An 18,241-nucleotide genomic window follows, 5' to 3' on the forward strand; every position below is an offset into this window, starting at 1 on the left:
GTTCATTTCTTTTTACTCTTTTTTTCTCTAAACTTCTCTTCTTGCATCATTTCATTCATTTGATCTTCAATCACTGATACCCTTTCTTCCACTTGATCGAATTGGCTACTGAAGCTTGTGCACGCGTCACATAGTTCTTGTGCCATGGCTTTCAGCTCCATCAGGTCATTTAAGGTCTTCTCTACACTGTTTATTCTAATTAGCCATTCGTCTAATCTTTTTTCAAGGTTTTTAGATTCTTTGTGATAGGTTCGAACATCCTCCTTTAGCTTGGAGAAGTTTGTTATTACTGATCTTCTGAAGCCTACTTCTGTCAACTCGTCAAAGTCATTCTCTGTCCACCTTTGTTCCATTGCTGGTGAGGAGCTGTGTTCCTTTGGAGGAGAAGAGGTGCTCTGATTTTAGAATTTGCAGCTTTTCTGCTCTGGTTTCTCCCCATCTTTGTGGTTTTATCTACCTTTGGTCTTTGATGATGGTGACCTACAGATGAGGCTTTGGTGTGGATGTCCTTTTTGTTGATGTTGATGCTATTCCTTTCTAATTGTTAGTTTTCCTTGTAACAGTCAGAACCCTCAGCTGCAGGTCTGTTGGAGTTTGCTGGAGGTCCACTGCAGACCCTGTTTGTGTCACCAGTGGAGGCTGCAGAACAGCAAATATTGCAGAACACAAAATGTTGCTGCCTGATCCTTCCTCTGGAAGCTTCGTCTCAGAGGGGCACCTGGCTGTATGAGGTGTCAGTCGGCCCCTACTAGGAGATGTCTCCCAGTTAGGCTACTCAGGGGTGAGGGACCCACTTGAGGAGGCAGTTCTGTCCGTTCTCAGATCTCAAACTCCATGCTGGGAGAACCACTCCTCTCTTCAAAGCTGTCAGACAGGGACATTTAAGTCTGCAGAAGTTTCTGCTGCCTTTTGTTCGGCTATGCCCTGCCCCCAGAGGTGGAGTCTACAGAGGCAGGCAGGCCTCCTTGAGCTGTGGTGGGCTCCACCCAGTTCGAGCTTCCCAGCCACTTTGTTTACCTACTCAAGCCTCAGCAATGGCAGGTGCCCCTCCCCCAGCCTCGCTGCTGCCTTGCAGTTTGATCTCAGACTGCTGTGCTAGCAGTGAGCAAGGCTCCATGGGCGTGGGACCCTCCCGGCCAGGGGCGGGATATAATCTCCTGGTGTGCCGTTTGCTAAGACCATTGGAAAAGCACAGTATTAGGGTGGGAGTGTCCCGATTTTCCAGGTACCGTCTGTCACGGCTTCCCTTGGCTAGGAAAGGGAATTCCCCGATCCCTTGCACTTCTTGGGTGAGACGATGCCCCACCCTGCTTTGGCTCACACTCCGTGGCCGCACCCACTGTCCAACAAGTCCCAGTGAGATGAACCCAGTACCTCAGTTGGAAATGCAGAAATCATCCATCTTCTGCGTCGTTCATGCTGGGAGCCATAGACTGGAGCTGTTCCTATTCGGTCGTCTTGGATCTCTGCCTCGAGAAGGGGTTTCATTATGTTGGCCAGACTGGTCTCGAACTCCTGACCTCATGATCTGCCTGCCTTGGCCTCCCAAAATGCTGGGATTACAGGCATGAGCCACCGTGCTCAGCCTGTTAGTATATTTTACGTGTGGCCCAAGACAATTCTTCTTCCAATGTGGCTCAGAGAAGCCAAACAAGTGGACACCCGTTTTAGAGTTTCTAGTGTTATGTTACAGTCTTTGGTCCATTTTAAGTTGATTTTTGAATACAGTGTGAGATAGGGGTCCACTTTCATTCTTCTGCATGTTTTCCCGGCATCATTTATTGAAGAGACTGTCCTTGTCTTCTTGGCACCGTTGTTGAAATCAGTTAACTCTACATGCATGAGTTCATTTCTAGGCTCTCTGTTCAGTTCCACTGGTTAACGTGTCTGTTTTTTCTTCTTTTTTTTTGGTCAATTTTATGCTATTTTAATTACTATGGCTTTGGAGTGTACTTTGAGGTCAGGTGGTGTGATACTTAACAGCTTTGTTCTTATTGCTCATGGTTGTCCTGGCTATTCATGGTTTTATGAGGTTCTATATGAATTTTTTGATTACTATTTTTTATTTCTATGAAACAGACATTGGGATCTTGTTAAGGATTACATTGAAAGTGTTGGTTGCTTTGGGTACTATGGACTTCTTAACCATATTAAGTATCCAATCCATGAATATGGGATATCTTTCTATTTATTTGTGTCATCTTCAGTTTATTTCCCCAATGTTTTATAGTTTTCATTGGCAGGTCTTTCACATCCTGGGTTAAATTTATTCCTAGGTAATTTGTTAAAGCTATTATGAGTGGGATTGTTCTCTTGATTTCTTTTTCAGATAGTTCATTGTCAGTATATAGAGAGACTACTGATTTTTGTGTGTTGATTTTGAGTCCTTCAGCTTTACTGTACTTGTTTATAAGTTCTGAGAGTGTTTTTGTGATGATATAGTGTGGCTATGTCCCCACCCAAATCTCATCTTGAATTATAGTTCCCATAATCCTCATATGTCTTGGGAGGGACCTGCTGGGAGGTAATTTAATCATGGGGGTGATTACCCTCATGCTGTTCTCGAGATAGTAAGTTCTCATGAGATCTGATGTTTGTTTGTTTGTTTGTTTTTGAGACAGAGTCTTGCTCTGTCACCCAGGCTGGAGTGCAGTGGTGCAGTCTCGGCTCACTGCAACCTCCGCCTCATGGGTTCAAGCGATTCTCCTGCCTCAGCCTCCCCAGTAGCTGGGATTATATTGCCTTGGCCTCCCAAAGCGCTGTGATTACAGGCATGAGCCAGCACACTCGGCCCTGAGATCTGATGGTTTTATAAGGAGCTTTTCCCCCTTTTGCTCTGCACTTCTCCTTGCTGCTGCCATGTCAAGAAGGATGTGTTTACTTCCCTTCCAACTGATTGTAAGCTTCCTGAGGCCTCCCCAGCCATGCTGAACTGTGAGTCAATTAAATCTCTTTCCTTTATAAATTACCCAGTCTCAGGTATATCTTTATTAGCAGGGTGAGAATGGACTAATACAGTAAGTTGGTACCACAGAGAGTGGGGCACTGCTGTAAAGATACCCAAAAATGTGGAAGCAACTTTGGAACTGGGTAACAGGCAGAGAGTGGAACTGTTTGGAGAACTCAGAAGAGGACAGGAAAGTGTGGGCAAGTTAGGAACTTCCTAGAGACTTGTTGAATGGCTTTGGCCAAAATGCTGATAGCGATATGGACAATGAAGTCCAGGCTGAGGTGGTCTTAGATGGAGATGAGGAGCTTTTTGGGAACTGCAGTAAAGGTCACTCTTGCTATGCAAAGAGGCTGGTGGCATTTTTCCCCTGCCCTAGAGATCTGTGAAACTTCGAACTTGAGAGAGATAATTTAGGGTATCTGGCAGAAGAAATTTCTAAATGGCAAAGCATTCAAGAGGAAGCAGAATATAAAAGTTTAGAAAATTTGCAGCCGGAAGATGTGATAGAAAAGAAAACCCCATTTTCTGGGGAGAAATTCAAGCCAGCTCCGGACGTTTGCATAAGTAACAAGGAGCCAAAATTTAATCACCAAAACAATGGGGAAAATGTCTCTAAGGCATGTCAGAGACTTTCACAGCAACTCCTCCCATCACAGTCATGGAGGCCTAGGAGGGAAAAATGGTTTCACTGGCTGGGCCCAAGGCCCCCCTGCTATGTGCAGCCTAGGGACTTGGTGCTTTGTGTCCCAGTCACTCCAGCCGTGGCTAAAAGGGACCAAGGTACAGCTTCAGAGGGTGCAAGGCCCAAGCCAAGAATTGAAGTTTGGGAACCTCTGCCTAGATTTCAGAGGATGTATGGAAACACCTGGGTGTCCAAGCAGAAGCTTGCTGCAGGGGCAGAGCCCTCATGGAGAACCTTTGCTAGGGCCATGTGGAAGAGAAATGTGGGGTTGGAAGCCCCATACAGAGTCCCCACTGGGGCACTGCTTGGTGGAACTGTGAGAAGAGGGTCACCATCCTCCAGACCCCAGAATGGTAGATCCCTGACAGCTTGCACCATGCACCTGGAAAAGCTGCAGACATTCAATGCCAGCCCATGAAAACAGCCAGGAGGGGGGCTGTACCCTGCAAAGACACAGGGGTGGAGCTGCCCAAGGCCATGGGAGCCCACCTCTTGCGTCAGCATGCCCTGGATGTGAGAAATGGAGTCAAAGGAGATCATTTTGGAACTTTAAGGTTTAATGACTGCCCTATTGGATTTTGGACTTGCATGGGGCCTGTAGCCCCTTGGTTTTGGCCAATTTCTACCATTTGGAATGGGTGTATTTAGCCAATGCCTGTACCCCCATTGTATTTAGGAACTAACTAACTTGCTTTTGATATTACAGGCTCACAGGCAGAAGGGACTTGCCTTGTCTCAGATGAGACTTTGGACTTGGACTTTTGAGTTAATGGTGGAATGAGCTAAGACTTTGGAGGACAGTTGGAAGGGCATGATTGTGTTTTGAAATGTGAGGACATGAGATTTGAGAGGGGCCAGGGGTGGAATGTGTCCCCACCCAAATCTCATCTGGAGTTGTAGTTCCCATAATCCCCACGTGTCTTGGGAGGGACCCAGTGGGAGGTAATTTAATTGTGGGGGCAGTTACCCTTATGCTGTTCTCATGATAATGAGTCCGTTCTCATGAGATCTGATGGTTTTATAAGGGGCTTTTCCCCCTTTTGCTCTGCACTTCTCCTTGCTGCCACCAAGTGAAGAAAGACGCGTTTGCTTCCCCTTCCACCATGATTATAAGCTTCCTGAGGCCTCCCCAGCCATGCTGAACTGTAAGTCAGTTAAACCACTGTCTTTTACAAATTACCCAGTCTCGGGTATGTCTTTATTAGCAGTATGAGAACAGACTAATACAGGTGGAGTCTGAGTTTTCCACATACAGGATCACTTTGTCAGTAAACAATGGCAGTTTCACTCACTCTTTTCTTATGTGGATGTCTTCTGGTTTTTTCCATGCCTGATTACCCCAGCAAGGACTTCCATTTATATTCATACATTGCATGGATGTAGCAAGAGTGGGCATCCTTGTCTTGTTTCAGATCTTTGAGGAAAGGCTTTCAGTTTTTCAACACTGAATATAATGTTGGCTCTGGACTTCTTATAAATGGTCTTTATTGTGTTGAGGTACATTCTTTCTATTTTTAATTTGGTGAGTTTTTAACAGGAGGGAATGTTCAGCTTTATCAAATGCCTTTTCTGTGTCTGATGGGGAAATCATATGATTTTTGTTTTTCATTCTATTGGTGTAATATCTCATATTTGCTGATTTGCATATGTTGAACCATCCTTGCATCCCAAGGATAAAGACATTTCTCAAAAGAAGACATAAAAATGGCCAACAGATATGAGAAGAAAATGCTTGACACGACTGTCATTAGAAAATGCAAATTCAGACTACAATGAGATATCATATCTCATCTGTCAGAATGCCTTTTATCAAGAAGATGAAAGACAAGTGTTGGCAAGGATGTGGAGAAAAGGGAACTCTTACACATTTGGTGGAAATATAACTTAGTACAGCCATTATGGAAAATAGTATGGAGGTTCCTCAAAAAACTAAAAATAAGCCATTGCACTCCAGTCTGGGCAACAGAGAGAGACCTCGTCTCAACAACAACAAAACCTAAAAACAGAATTACCCTATGATCCAGCAGTCCCACTTCTGGTTATTTACCCAAAAGATGTGAAATCAGTTTGTCAAACAGATGTCTGCACTCCAGTGTTTACTGAAGCACTATTCAAAATAGCCAAGTCATAGAATCAAAAATAGCAGCAGATGAAATGGATAATGAAAATGTGCATATACATCATTGAAGACTTTTCTCCCTTAAAAAAGAAGAAAATTCTTACATTTATGATGACACGGATGTAACTGGAGAACATTATGTCAAATGAAATGAGCCAGGAATGGAAAGAGAAATACCACATGTTCTCACTTACATGTGGAATCTGAAACAATTGGACTTATAGAGGCAAAGAGCAGACTGATGGTTACAATGGTTTGGGGGATGGGAAGATGATTGTCAAAGTACAAAATCTCAGAAAGAATACATATGTTTTTCTTTTTTGATTTAGATAGCATAGTGTGGTGAATCTAGTTAATAACAGAGTATTACACATTTAAAAATTGCTAAGAAAGTAAATTTCAAGTGTGCTTAACAAAAAATGTTAAGTATTTGAGGTGCTGGATATGTTAACCAGCTTGATGTAATTATGTCACATTGTATTCATAAATTACAACATCATTTTACACCTCATACATTTACACCGTTTTTTAAATAAAAAAAAATAACAAAAGGACAAAGATCACAGTTGCAAAGAGGTAAAAAGGCATAAAACCAAGTCACAAAAGTAGCAGAAACATCCAGCAATTATATGAATTGAGTGTTCCGAGGACTTCAGATAGGTGGCTTTTTCTTTCCTTCCCAGGGCCTGGCTCCTTTCAGAGTTCCAGCCTCTCGAGTGATTTCTCCAGAGCCCACTCAGTGACACCTCTTATTTGACACATGCCTCTGCCTGTATATTCTGTGACCAAACAGGGTTTTACTTGTGTTTGGTTTATTTCAGATGCAAAAGAGAGCTTGGCATATATGCCTGGGAAGTGGAAATGTTGGAAATTCTGGGCCTCTGAAATAAGGATTGCTCAGAAAGTCAGTATTTTTTCCCACAACCAGGGGAACCACAGCTAACAGGCCCTTCTCTATCCAGACAGGACTGGTCCTATGTGGATTTTAGTGGCTGTTTTGGACCCCTCTGAGTCAAGGGCAGGAGGCCCTTCCCCCGGTCACATTGGCCTTTCCAGGCCCTTCTCCTGCCCTGTGTCCTGTGGTGTGACAGTGATGACCATGTCCCTTTTGGAGCAAGTGTTGTGAGCTCAGGGATGGATTCAGGCTCAGCTTTGAGATACTCAGCACAGGCTTTTAAAACCCACTCTGTCCTGGTAACATCACTTATGTATTCGGGCCTGGAGGAGCCTCAAGATTGCAGAGGTGAAATGTTTTGTATTTTTTGTGTAATTTGTGCCATAAAGAACCACCAGGGTCTGAACGTCATAAAGCAAGAGGCAGAGTTCCTGATTCTCTGGGAATGTTGTTCTTAGGATGGTTTACAGAAACACTTGCTGGAGGCAGGTAATTTCGTCTGGCTATTTCAATGTGGTGAAGGACACAGCATTATTTTTAGACAACACCAGGTGCCATTAGCAAACTGTATTTGCGTTAATCTTTTCCGCAGTGGGTGGGGATGGCCAGATGCACCCGGCTTCTGACTTACTCTTATGTCAGACTCACTTGGGGGGCTCTGATGCTTGGGAACAGAGATGGGCCTGGGACATAGGAGCCACTCCTTGTCCAGAATATTAAGTTCCCACCTTCAAGGGACTTTCTGAATTGGTAAATATGAAGCACCATGAAAAAAACGAATAGAAACATTTTCACATCTACTTAAGCTATAACTGGGAGCCACAGTGATGTGCTGCTGAGGCGAATCACCCCTTTGATTGCAGTGCAGCCGTCTTTACAGCAGCCGACCGTGTCCGGACACCCAGTGTCTCTGTGCTCCGAGGCTAGGGAAAATAGGGTGCACCCAGCAAGTCCAAGTGGAGTCCACCTTTGCCTCTCCACCAGGCATTGCAGAAAACCTGCCGTGAGGCTGCTGCGCTGCCTGCCTGCATGGCCTAGTTCTCCCCCCGACTGAGCAGATTCCTTCAGTGCCATGTGCAGCAGAGAGGGAAGGTGGTGAGACGCGGGCTATGAAGCTGCTCAGTGCAGATCTCGAGTCTCGTCCCACCCCACAGCTGCTGTCTGGTGGTGCGGCTCCAGCATGAGGGGCTGGTGTGAATCCCATGTCTCCATCAAGTTGAGTCCCAACCCCCATTCCCCAGGAGGCCCTGAAACATAAGCGGCTGGGTCCCACTCACTGTCCACTACCTGGAGGCCCTGAAACACAGGCAGCCGGGTCTCGCTCACTATCCACTCCCCGGAGGCCCTGGAACACAGCAGGCCGGGTCTCACTCACTGTCCACTCCCCGGAGGCCCTGAAACACAGCAGGCCGGGTCTCACTCACTGTCCACTCCCCGGAGGCCCTGGAACACAGCAGGCCGGGTCCCACTCACTGTCCTCTCCCCGGAGGCCCTGGAACACAGCAGGCCGGGTCTCACTCACTGTCCACTCCCCGGAGGCCCTGGAACACAGCAGGCCGGGTCCCACTCACTGTCCACTCCCTGGAGGCCCTGAAACACAGCAGGCCGGGTCCCACTCACTGTCCACTCCCGGAGGCCCTGGAACACAGCAGGCCGGGTCCCACTCACTGTCCACTCCCGGTGGCCCTGGAACACAGCAGGCCGGGTCTCAACTCCCTCGATCCTCTGCTTTCAGGGCCAGAGCCCGGAGTGAGGCCTCACCTCGCCCACAGATCAACCTGCCTGGCCCTGCCCCAGGAGACCTGCAGGGTCAGGGCCACAGCCTGCCCATCCCTTCCTAAATGGCTTGTCACGGACTCCTTACCTTCCCTGGGTCTTCCCCGGGCCAGAGGCCCTTTAGGCTTGTCCTTTTATGGTCCAGTGTCTCTGAGTAGTGCCAAGGGCTGCTGAGATTGGACCTGAGGCAGCTTGGCATTTCAGAAGGAGTGTGACACCTGGAGTGGGGGACACCGGGGCTCCCTCCACACACGGACAGATGACCGTGAGGCATTCTCATAGTGGGGCCTCAGTGTCCTCATCTCTCAGAAGAGGGATTGATGACAAAGTCTCTAAGTCATTCCAGCCCCAATCTCCCTCAGTGCTTTCCCAGGCCAGGGTCTTTGCTGGGGAACTGGGGAGCTGTGGGAAGGTGAGGAGCTGTGAAGAGAGGAGGCTGGGCTGGGGAGAGCTGCTGCAGGGAGAGGCTGAGCACAGGCCCCAGGAACAGCTTGACCTGACCTGATCCCAGCTCCACCACCCGCTCCGTCTTGGGCCTCACCTGTGTAACGTGCGGTGCTGAGAGTCAGTTCTCTTGAGTGCTGTTGTGAGAGTTAACTGAGGTGATGCGGGAGAGGAGCTCAACATACGACCTCCATGGGGGAGCCCTTGATAACGTTATGGCTGTCATCAGGGAAAATCCATGTTTCCACTGAGGGGAGCAGAAAAGACGCCTCCAGGACACAAGGTGAGAAGAGATGCAAAGCAGGGGCCCCAGGATGTGCATCCAGAGGTCGGGAGGGTGGTTTGTGGAGTCTGCCCCCCACGTTCCAGGCCACCCCAGGCAGAAGGCAGAGTGTGTGTGTACACGCGTGTTTGTGTCTTGTGTGCACAAGTGTGTTTGTGGGTGTGTGCACACTGTCTGTGGGGGCAGGGCAGGCCTGGGGAGTCGGGAAACCGATCCAGTTCCCATCCCACCTGTCCCGCTGCATGGCTGCAGCCTCAGCCCTCAAACTGCAGAAAGTCTCCTGGCAGGTTTTTGTTCTTCTTTCTTTTTCCTTTGGCCCCATTTTTTTTCCTTCTTTTTTGCTTTTCTTATCTTCTTCCCCATCATTTTAACGATTTAGTCTCTCTCATATTTGTCTCCTTTTATAATAAGAATACCTATTTGTAAAATACCACATAGGTTTTCCGAGGATGGCCCTGCCCAGTGTTCCAGTTCCCAAGACAAGAGTTCTTTTTCCTCTACCCTAGCCGCCGTGCCCTCTTCCTTCATGGCAACACTGGCACCACCATATTGGTAGTAAAAACTTCCACAAGTGCTTCCTCGTTTGATCTTCCCAAAATCTGGGGACAGGACTGGTAGACAGTGGTGGTCACACCATCCTGCTGCACTGGGGGGTCCTGGGCCCATCTGTCCCCTCCTTCAGACCTGCACAGGGCCTCTTCCTCTTCCACCTCATCCTCAGGTGCACTGGGGTCTGCAGAAAACCCTGGCTGCAGAGCGCGGGGTGAGGGGGCGGCTGAGGGCGAGGTGAGGGGCGGCTGAGCGCGAGGTGAGGGGCGGCTGAGGGCGAGGTGAGGGGCGGCAGAGCGCGGGGTGAGGGGCGGCTGAGGGCGAGGTGAGGGGCGGCTGAGCGCGAGGTGAGGGGCGGCAGAGCGCGGGGTGAGGGGCGGCTGAGGGCGAGGTGAGGGGCGGCTGAGCGCGAGGTGAGGGGGCGGCTGAGGGCGAGGTGAGGGGGCGGCTGAGGGCGAGGTGAGGGGGCGGCTGAGGGCGAGGTGAGGGGCGGCTGAGGGCGAGGTGAGGGGCGGCAGAGCGCGGGGTGAGGGGGCGGCTGAGGGCGAGGTGAGGGGGCGGCTGAGGGCGAGGTGAGGGGCGGCTGAGGGCGAGGTGAGGGGCGGCAGAGCGCGGGGTGAGGGGCGGCTGAGGGCGAGGTGAGGGGCGGCTGAGCGCGAGGTGAGGGGGCGGCTGAGGGCGAGGTGAGGGGCGGCAGAGCGCGGGGTGAGGGGGCGGCTGAGGGCGAGGTGAGGGGCGGCAGAGGGCGGGGTGAGGGGCGGCAGAGGGCGGGGTGAGGGGCGGCAGAGGGCGGGGTGAGGGGCGGCAGAGCGCGGGGTGAGGGGGCGGCTGAGGGCGAGGTGAGGGGCGGCAGAGGGCGGGGTGAGGGGCGGCAGAGCGCGGGGTGAGGGGCGGCAGAGGGCGGGGTGAGGGGCGGCAGAGGGCGGGGTGAGGGGCGGCAGAGCGCGGGGTGAGGGGGCGGCTGAGGGCGAGGTGAGGGGGCGGCTGAGCGCGAGGTGAGGGGCGGCAGAGGGCGGGGTGAGGGGCGGCAGAGGGCGGGGTGAGGGGCGGCAGAGCGCGGGGTGAGGGGCGGCAGAGCGCGGGGTGAGGGGCGGCAGAGCGCGGGGTGAGGGGGCGGCTGAGGGCGGGGTGAGGGGGCGGCTGAGGGCGAGGTGAGGGGGCGGCTGAGCGCGGGGTGAGGGGCGGCAGAGGGCGGGGTGAGGGGGCGGCAGAGGGCGGGGTGAGGGGCGGCTGAGCGCGGGGTGAGGGGCGGCAGAGGGCGGGGTGAGGGGCGGCAGAGGGCGGGGTGAGGGGCGGCAGAGCGCGGGGTGAGGGGCGGCAGAGGGCGGGGTGAGGGGGCGGCTGAGGGCGGGGTGAGGGGCGGCAGAGGGCGGGGTGAGGGGCGGCAGAGGGCGGGGTGAGGGGGCGGCTGAGCGCGGGGTGAGGGGCGGCAGAGGGCGGGGTGAGGGGCGGCAGAGGGCGGGGTGAGGGGGCGGCAGAGGGCGGGGTGAGGGGCGGCAGAGGGCGGGGTGAGGGGCGGCAGAGGGCGGGGTGAGGGGCGGCAGAGGGCGGGGTGAGGGGCGGCAGAGCGCGGGGTGAGGGGCGGCAGAGGGCGGGGTGAGGGGGCGGCTGAGGGCGGGGTGAGGGGCGGCTGAGGGCGGGGTGAGGGGGCGGCAGAGGGCGGGGTGAGGGGGCGGCAGAGGGCGGGGTGAGGGGGCGGCAGAGGGCGGGGTGAGGGGGCGGCAGAGGGCGGGGTGAGGGGGCGGCAGAGGGCGGGGTGAGGGGGCGGCAGAGGGCGGGGTGAGGGGGCGGCAGAGGGCGGGGTGAGGGGGCGGCAGAGGGCGGGGTGAGGGGGCGGCAGAGGGCGGGGTGAGGGGCGGCAGAGGGCGGGGTGAGGGGCGGCAGAGGGCGGGGTGAGGGGCGGCAGAGGGCGGGGTGAGGGGCGGCAGAGGGCGGGGTGAGGGGCGGCAGAGGGCGGGGTGAGGGGCGGCAGAGGGCGGGGTGAGGGGCGGCAGAGGGCGGGGTGAGGGGGCGGCAGAGCGCGGGGTGAGGGGGCGGCAGAGCGCGGGGTGAGGGGGCGGCAGAGCGCGGGGTGAGGGGGCGGCAGAGCGCGGGGTGAGGGGGCGGCAGAGCGCGGGGTGAGGGGCGGCTGAGGGCGGGGTGAGGGGGCGGCTGCGCGCGGGGTGAGGGGGCGGCTGCGCGCGGGGTGAGGGGGCGGCTGCGCGCGGGGTGAGGGGCGGCAGAGCGCGGGGTGAGGGGGCGGCTGAGGGCGGGGTGAGGGGGCGGCTGAGGGCGGGGTGAGGGGGCGGCTGAGGGCGGGGTGAGGGGGCGGCTGAGGGCGGGGTGAGGGGGCGGCTGAGGGCGGGGTGAGGGGCGGCAGAGGGCGGGGTGAGGGGCGGCAGAGCGCGGGGTGAGGGGGCGGCAGAGCGCGGGGTGAGGGGGCGGCAGAGCGCGGGGTGAGGGGGCGGCAGAGCGCGGGGTGAGGGGGCGGCAGAGCGCGGGGTGAGGGGCGGCTGAGGGCGGGGTGAGGGGGCGGCTGCGCGCGGGGTGAGGGGGCGGCTGAGGGCGGGGTGAGGGGGCGGCTGAGGGCGGGGTGAGGGGCGGCAGAGCGCGGGGTGAGGGGCGGCAGAGGGCGGGGTGAGGGGCGGCAGAGGGCGGGGTGAGGGGCGGCAGAGGGCGGGGTGAGGGGCGGCAGAGGGCGGGGTGAGGGGGGCAGAGGGCGGGGTGAGGGGGGCAGAGGGCGGGGTGAGGGGCGGCAGAGGGCGGGGTGAGGGGCGGCAGAGGGCGGGGTGAGGGGCGGCAGAGGGCGGGGTGAGGGGCGGCAGAGGGCGGGGTGAGGGGCGGCAGAGGGCGGGGTGAGGGGCGGCAGAGGGCGGGGTGAGGGGGCGGCAGAGCGCGGGGTGGGGGCGGCAGAGCGCGGGGTGAGGGGCGGCAGAGGGCGGGGTGAGGGGCGGCAGAGGGCGGGGTGAGGGGCGGCAGAGGGCGGGGTGAGGGGGCGGCAGAGGGCGGGGTGAGGGGGCGGCAGAGGGCGGGGTGAGGGGCGGCAGAGGGCGGGGTGAGGGGGCGGCAGAGGGCGGGGTGAGGGGGCGGCAGAGGGCGGGGTGAGGGGCGGCAGAGGGCGGGGTGAGGGGCGCAGAGGGCGGGGTGAGGGGCGGCTGAGGGCGGGGTGAGGGGCGGCTGAGGGCGGGGTGAGGGGCGGCAGAGGGCGGGGTGAGGGGCGGCAGAGGGCGGGGTGAGGGGCGGCAGAACGCGGGGTGAGGGGCGGCAGAACGCGGGGTGAGGGGCGGCAGAACGCGGGGTGAGGGGCGGCAGAACGCGGGGTGAGGGGCGGCAGAGGGCGAGGGGAGGGGCGGCAGAGGGCGAGGGGAGGGGCGGCTGAGCGCGAGGGGAGGGGCGGCTGAGTGGCGGCAGAGGGCGAGGCGACTGCCGCAGAGGGCGAGGCGGGAAGCGGCAGAGGGTGAAGGCATCTTCCTGGTGCTGAGCCTTCTCTGTGGCTTCTTAGTCTGCATTCCGCCCTCCCGGGAGAGAGACAAACCTCACCGGGTTTGCTGTGAAAACACCGGGTGGATGGTGGCCAGACCTCACACGGAGATAAAGGGCCCGAGAAAAGGAGCACATTTTGGACAAGGGAGAACTCTAGTGCTTGCAAACGACTGAAACCCTGGCGTGGCAAAGTGTTCTCTGGGCAGTGGACAGCGGCGTGGTGGCCATTTAAGCTGGTGTCAACCTGAAACCTGGATCAGTTTCACTGTTAGGACATCTGTTACGTGGCACGCAGGCACCTCTATGAGCCCAGAGAGGGCACTTGGAACATCCTGCTTCCAACTCATGATTATCCATAGAAGGGCTTTCTGCAGCGTAGGCGAATCTTGATTTTCTCATTTCCAGACTTTGCTTGCTCCTCTGTCATTGAAGCTTGATTTTCTCATTTCCAGCCTTTGCTTGCTCCTCTGTCTTTGTAACCCAGTGTGGCCTCATTTTGCACCACGGGGATGTATAATGAGTATTCAGCCCACAGGAACATTGACAACATACCCACGCTCTCTGCTGCTCTTGTGGCTTTCATTCAAACAAGAACCAGTGGAGAAACCCTGAGGTAAGTGGTGGCCTCCCATAATTACAGGTGTGTTTCACGCTGCGGCATGTGGACCTTAAGTATTAACAGAAGTTGAAGATAAAGCCTAAAAGCCAACTCTGCTGAGAGGTGGAGGTCAGGGGCGGGTCTGGGTATGAGCCCACCCGTCACGCTCATCTGCAGTCTCCAGGCTTCATTCTCTGCCATGCCGCCTTCAACAGTATTTTTAAGAGTTTTCATTCTCATCAAAGGGGTGGAGATTAAATGGTGTCCTCACCCCAAAAGGTGCCCTGCCCTTACTGTTTGACCACAGAGGGCTGCTGGGAGTAAGGAGGTCTGGCGTCGGCCATGGCAGTGGGTCAGAAGACACGGGGTCCCCGCTGGCTTTCCGAGTATCGGCTGCGACCCACTGAACTCAGCCATTGAGCAGCTCCTCTGTCCTGAGTGCAGGCATCGCACCCAGTGCTGCTGTGGAAACCTCTGTGCTAGGGACAGAAATAGGAGGAGGAAGAGGTGGGGACTGGCTGGGAGACTCCATGGGAGAGGAGGCCTAGGAGGGACAGGGGTCAGGAGGTCTCCTCAGCAGAGCCTGCTGGCAGCGGGGGAATTAGCCTACACCAGAAGTGGCAGGGCGCCACACAGAGAGGTGGTGGATGGAGGATGCACTGGGCAATGTCTTAAAGCCCCAGTTAGCTGGGGGTGCAGCGAGGCGCTGTGGAGGGTTGCCCCAGATGCAGAGTCGACACCGTCCTTCTGTATCTGTTCCCCTGTGCTTAGCGTCCTGTGTGACCCGGAGTGGATGCCCCATGTGCATGACGATGCTGGGTAGGTCAGCCTCATGTGCTGCAGGGTGAGTTGACTGGCAGCTCCTCCCGCAGGTGTCTGGGCAAGAGGGGACAGGGCTGATCTAATTAGGGCCAGGACCATTCATCACTGTCCCAGCATACCGCAGCCCCTGGGGATGCAGAGGGGAGGAAGAGGGCAGGAGAGAGGGTCAGAGGCTGTTGGTGTTACGGACAGAAGTGTGTGGCCCCAGCAGGTTGGGTCTGGCTCAGGGGAGCAGTAACAGCTGGAAAGAATAACAGCCCCTTTGAAACTGCCATCTGCAGACCTCCCTGGCTGGCTTGGGATGAGGCTGTGCAGGCAGGAAAGATGAGAGTCCGAGGAGGGCTTTTCCTTTTTGTCCAGTGGGGGCAGACACTGAGGGAACTTCTTGTTCATAAGGAAGCGGCCGCAATCCAGTGACCAACTTTAAGGAGGATGCACACAGAAAGCTGTCAGCATAACTTGCTTTACTCTGAAGGGTGGAAGTTCGTTAGAGTGACTTGTGGTGGATTCAGCAGCATTAAAATGCCAATGAATTAAGGTAATAGCATGACACAGTTATTCATTTCTTGTTCACACAGTCGTGGCAGGTGTGCGGCCTGCAGGTGGCTCCTTCCTGTGGGCCATTTAGAGACCCAGGTCTCTTCCCGCCTGTGGCTCTGCCTTCCCCAGAGCCATGGCTTCTGTGTCCAGGTGAAAAGGGGAAGAGGGCATGGAGGAGGCACACCTGGGCCTCCCAAAGGAGAGACCTGCGTCCCACAGCCGCATGACAGCAGGGGAGGCCACAGGCCTGGCTGGACAACTCGCCGTTGCTGCCCAGCTGCCTTGCCGTGAAGTTCCCAAATCTGAAAGCCGTTCATCAAAAGTGCAGAATAATGTTCTGTACTTAAATGTGACTTTAGTTAATAATCTTTGCTTGTCTACTATTTAACTATCAGTAGATTAGAAAGATGTTTTTGGTCAAAAGTAGAAATCTAACCTGGTATTTTGCATTACACATTAGCGTTCCTGTCTCATTTGTGTTGCTGTGGGGTGCTGGGATCTGCATCACTGTGTCTCTGTGTCTGGGGGCGTGGAGACTGCTGGCCCCAGGACTTCTTTGCCATTGCTCTATTAAAAATGCCTGACATTCCCAGAACACCACAGGGGTTTCTCACCCCTGTCATGGGTTTTCTAAAGGCTGATTCCAGGCTGGGTCCAGGCACTTTTGTCCAGAGGCAAAGAGGCAGAAACTGCCAAGCCTCCCATGGCCCCATGGAGGCAGGAGGCCCCTCCCCGGGAGGCTCCAAGTGCCTCCCTGCCACCACTACCATTATGCAGCCTGAAGTGGGGACAGAGTCCCTGGTGTCGTCGGCCAGGCCCCCCAACTCTGGGCGCCTCAGAGAAGCCCCTCCAACCTAAGGGAGGAAGAAGGAGAACATCTGTGCGTCTCTGGTCTCTTGGCAGAGTCTTGCTTGTGTAAGACGCATCAGATCGGGAAACTCCAGACACATCTTCCACGGCAGCTCAGGTGGCCTGGGAGCCTCCTCTGCCAACCCATTTCCTCTTGTCCTGTTGGCTGCCCTCAGGTTCTGTGAGTGGACCCACCTCACATGTGCTGGGAATTGGCATTCTGTCCCTCTGCATCTAGGGCTGCCCTGAGGTGGCTCTGTTCACCCTGGAGGAGGCCAATGCTTGGAGCTTTGTGTGAAGCCAGCAGCCTTGGGTGCTGCCCACTAGGGGGTGCATGGGGGCTGAAAAGATGCCATCTCCAGGCTGCCTTCTGCGACTGCTTTACCCCTAGCTGCCCTCCTTAGGCTGCCCTCCTTGACCCTCCTCTGCTGATCACCATTTCTTGCAGGGCAAAAGGTGGCAAAGCTGTGATGCCAGTCCCAGCAGGTTCCTGTTAGGAATCAGGGTTCCCAACTCAAATGCCAGCGTGGAGGCCCTGCCTCACGTCTGCCTGCTCAGCACCTCTCTTCTCCTCCATGACTTGCGTTAATTAGGGATTGAACTTATATTCTAAAGCAGTTCTAAAGTTTTGGGTGCAATTTTTCCTAGTATATCTGGAATAGGTTACAGGGGGTTGCAGTTAGGTGTTGAATACATGCCATTTTTTAAAAGATGACAGTGTAGGAGATGCCTAATGTATCAAAAGGTAGGTCCATCCAAATAATGAAGATGAGATGGTTTATGGCAGAGAGGAGAGTGTGGATTAGGTGTGAAAAGAGTGAGGGTAAACCTGGATGGACTGGCCTCGGGTTAGTAAAGAAAGAAGGAAATGCAGCAGCCTATGACCAAGACCAGCAGCAAACCTGGGGTCCTGCCACCCCAACAAGAGAACAGCAGGCCCTTGTAGTCTCAGGTGTGCCCACAGGGGTGGGCAGGGAGCCATACTGAGCAGGATTAAGGGTAGGGAGAGCCCTGGTTTCCGGGTGACCATCTCTCCCGTAATGCTGTGCACCATGTGTGTTCTTTGCCCAGTGTCTAGATCCTTCTGAGTGTAGGTGCAGCCGTGAGTGTAGGTGCAGCTGTGAGTGTAGGTGCAGCCGGCCTCACAGTGCAGAAGGCCCTTTCCTTTCAAGGCTGCTTCCTTCTGAGTGTAGGTACAGCCGTGAGTGTAGGTGCGGCCGTGAGTGTAGGTGCGGCTGGTCTCACAGTGCAGAAGGCCCTTTCCTTTCAAGGCCACACAGCCCTGGCTGCTGCATCTGGTGAGTCTTCAGCCCCGTGAAAGGGATGCCTGAGGAGAAGAACCAGTTGGGTGGCTGCCAGAGCCTGCCCCTGCCCAACCCTTCTGACATTTAGGACATGGTGATGATTCCAGACCAGAGAGCCTGGCCCACAGGAGCCCCATGTGTCCTTCCCACGGGGGCCATGGTGCAGGGCACCCTGCCGCTTCCATTTGTGCTCAGTAATCCTGAGAAACGGTGGTTCCTTTGTGTCTTTTTATATTTCCAAAATAGAAACCTTCGAGAAGTTGGAGGGGGCCATTTTGGAAGGAAGCAATGGCAGAGGAAGGAGCGTTATCGTAGGTAGCATGGGATGCAATTACCGAACACTACTGGTTTTCATGAAATTAATTAGATCATCTTGCAAATAAAACTCCCTAGGGTAGAAATGCTCACTCTGACCTGAGTGGCTGTTAAACTGTGCCTTGGTTCTGAGTGGGGGACAGGAGCTCCTTTCTCTGACAGGTTCACAGTGTGTAGCTGCCTGTGAGCCTGGCTCATCAGTGCCTACCTGGGATCCAGGAGGCTGGCAGCAGAGGGGCTGGGACGTGGCTGGGAAAGGAGGGTAGTTGGGGCTGGACTTGTCCCCAGGTCAGGGTTCAGGGTGGGATCCTGACCACCCCAGCAGACCACAGAGTGGGAAAGGCTGGAGGAATCTGGCCTGAGGGCCCCTCTGTGGCTCCTGCCTTCTGGGCCGAAGGCAGTGGACGAGCTGTCAGCCTGCAGCATCTAGGATGAGTCTGTTGAGCAGTGTGGCCGCTCTATGGTGAGATGCACCAGGAGTGTAACGGACAGACAACGCTTCCAAGATCAGCATGAAAGAGTGCAAAATAGCTCAATAATTTATGTATCGATCAGGTGTTGATATGACAGTATTTTCGTTATGTTGGGTTACATAAAATATATTTTTCAAGTTAATTTAACCGATTTATGTTTGCCTCTGTTTATCTTTTTAA

At 55.1% G+C, this 18,241-nt stretch overlaps 1 protein-coding gene across 14 annotated transcripts in view; it reads left to right on the forward strand.

Annotated features, from left to right (window-relative positions):
* Window positions 1–18,241, forward strand: part of PLEKHG4B (pleckstrin homology and RhoGEF domain containing G4B) — a 156,682-nt gene that overhangs the window by 26,145 nt on the left and 112,296 nt on the right. For 2 of the 14 annotated variants that reach the window (XM_054684910.2, XM_063810194.1), the window contains exon 1: window positions 13,079–13,773. The exons of 11 other annotated variants lie outside the window; for them this stretch is intronic. The gene's annotated coding sequence lies outside the window, so the exon portion shown is untranslated. Of the gene's footprint in view, window positions 1–13,049; window positions 15,119–18,241 lie in introns of those variants that run through there. One more of the 14 variants, XM_054684908.2, reaches the window with a different exon arrangement.

Source organism: Pan troglodytes, chromosome 4, assembly GCF_028858775.2.
Source record: "Pan troglodytes isolate AG18354 chromosome 4, NHGRI_mPanTro3-v2.0_pri, whole genome shotgun sequence".
Lineage (NCBI taxonomy): Eukaryota > Metazoa > Chordata > Mammalia > Primates > Hominidae > Pan > Pan troglodytes.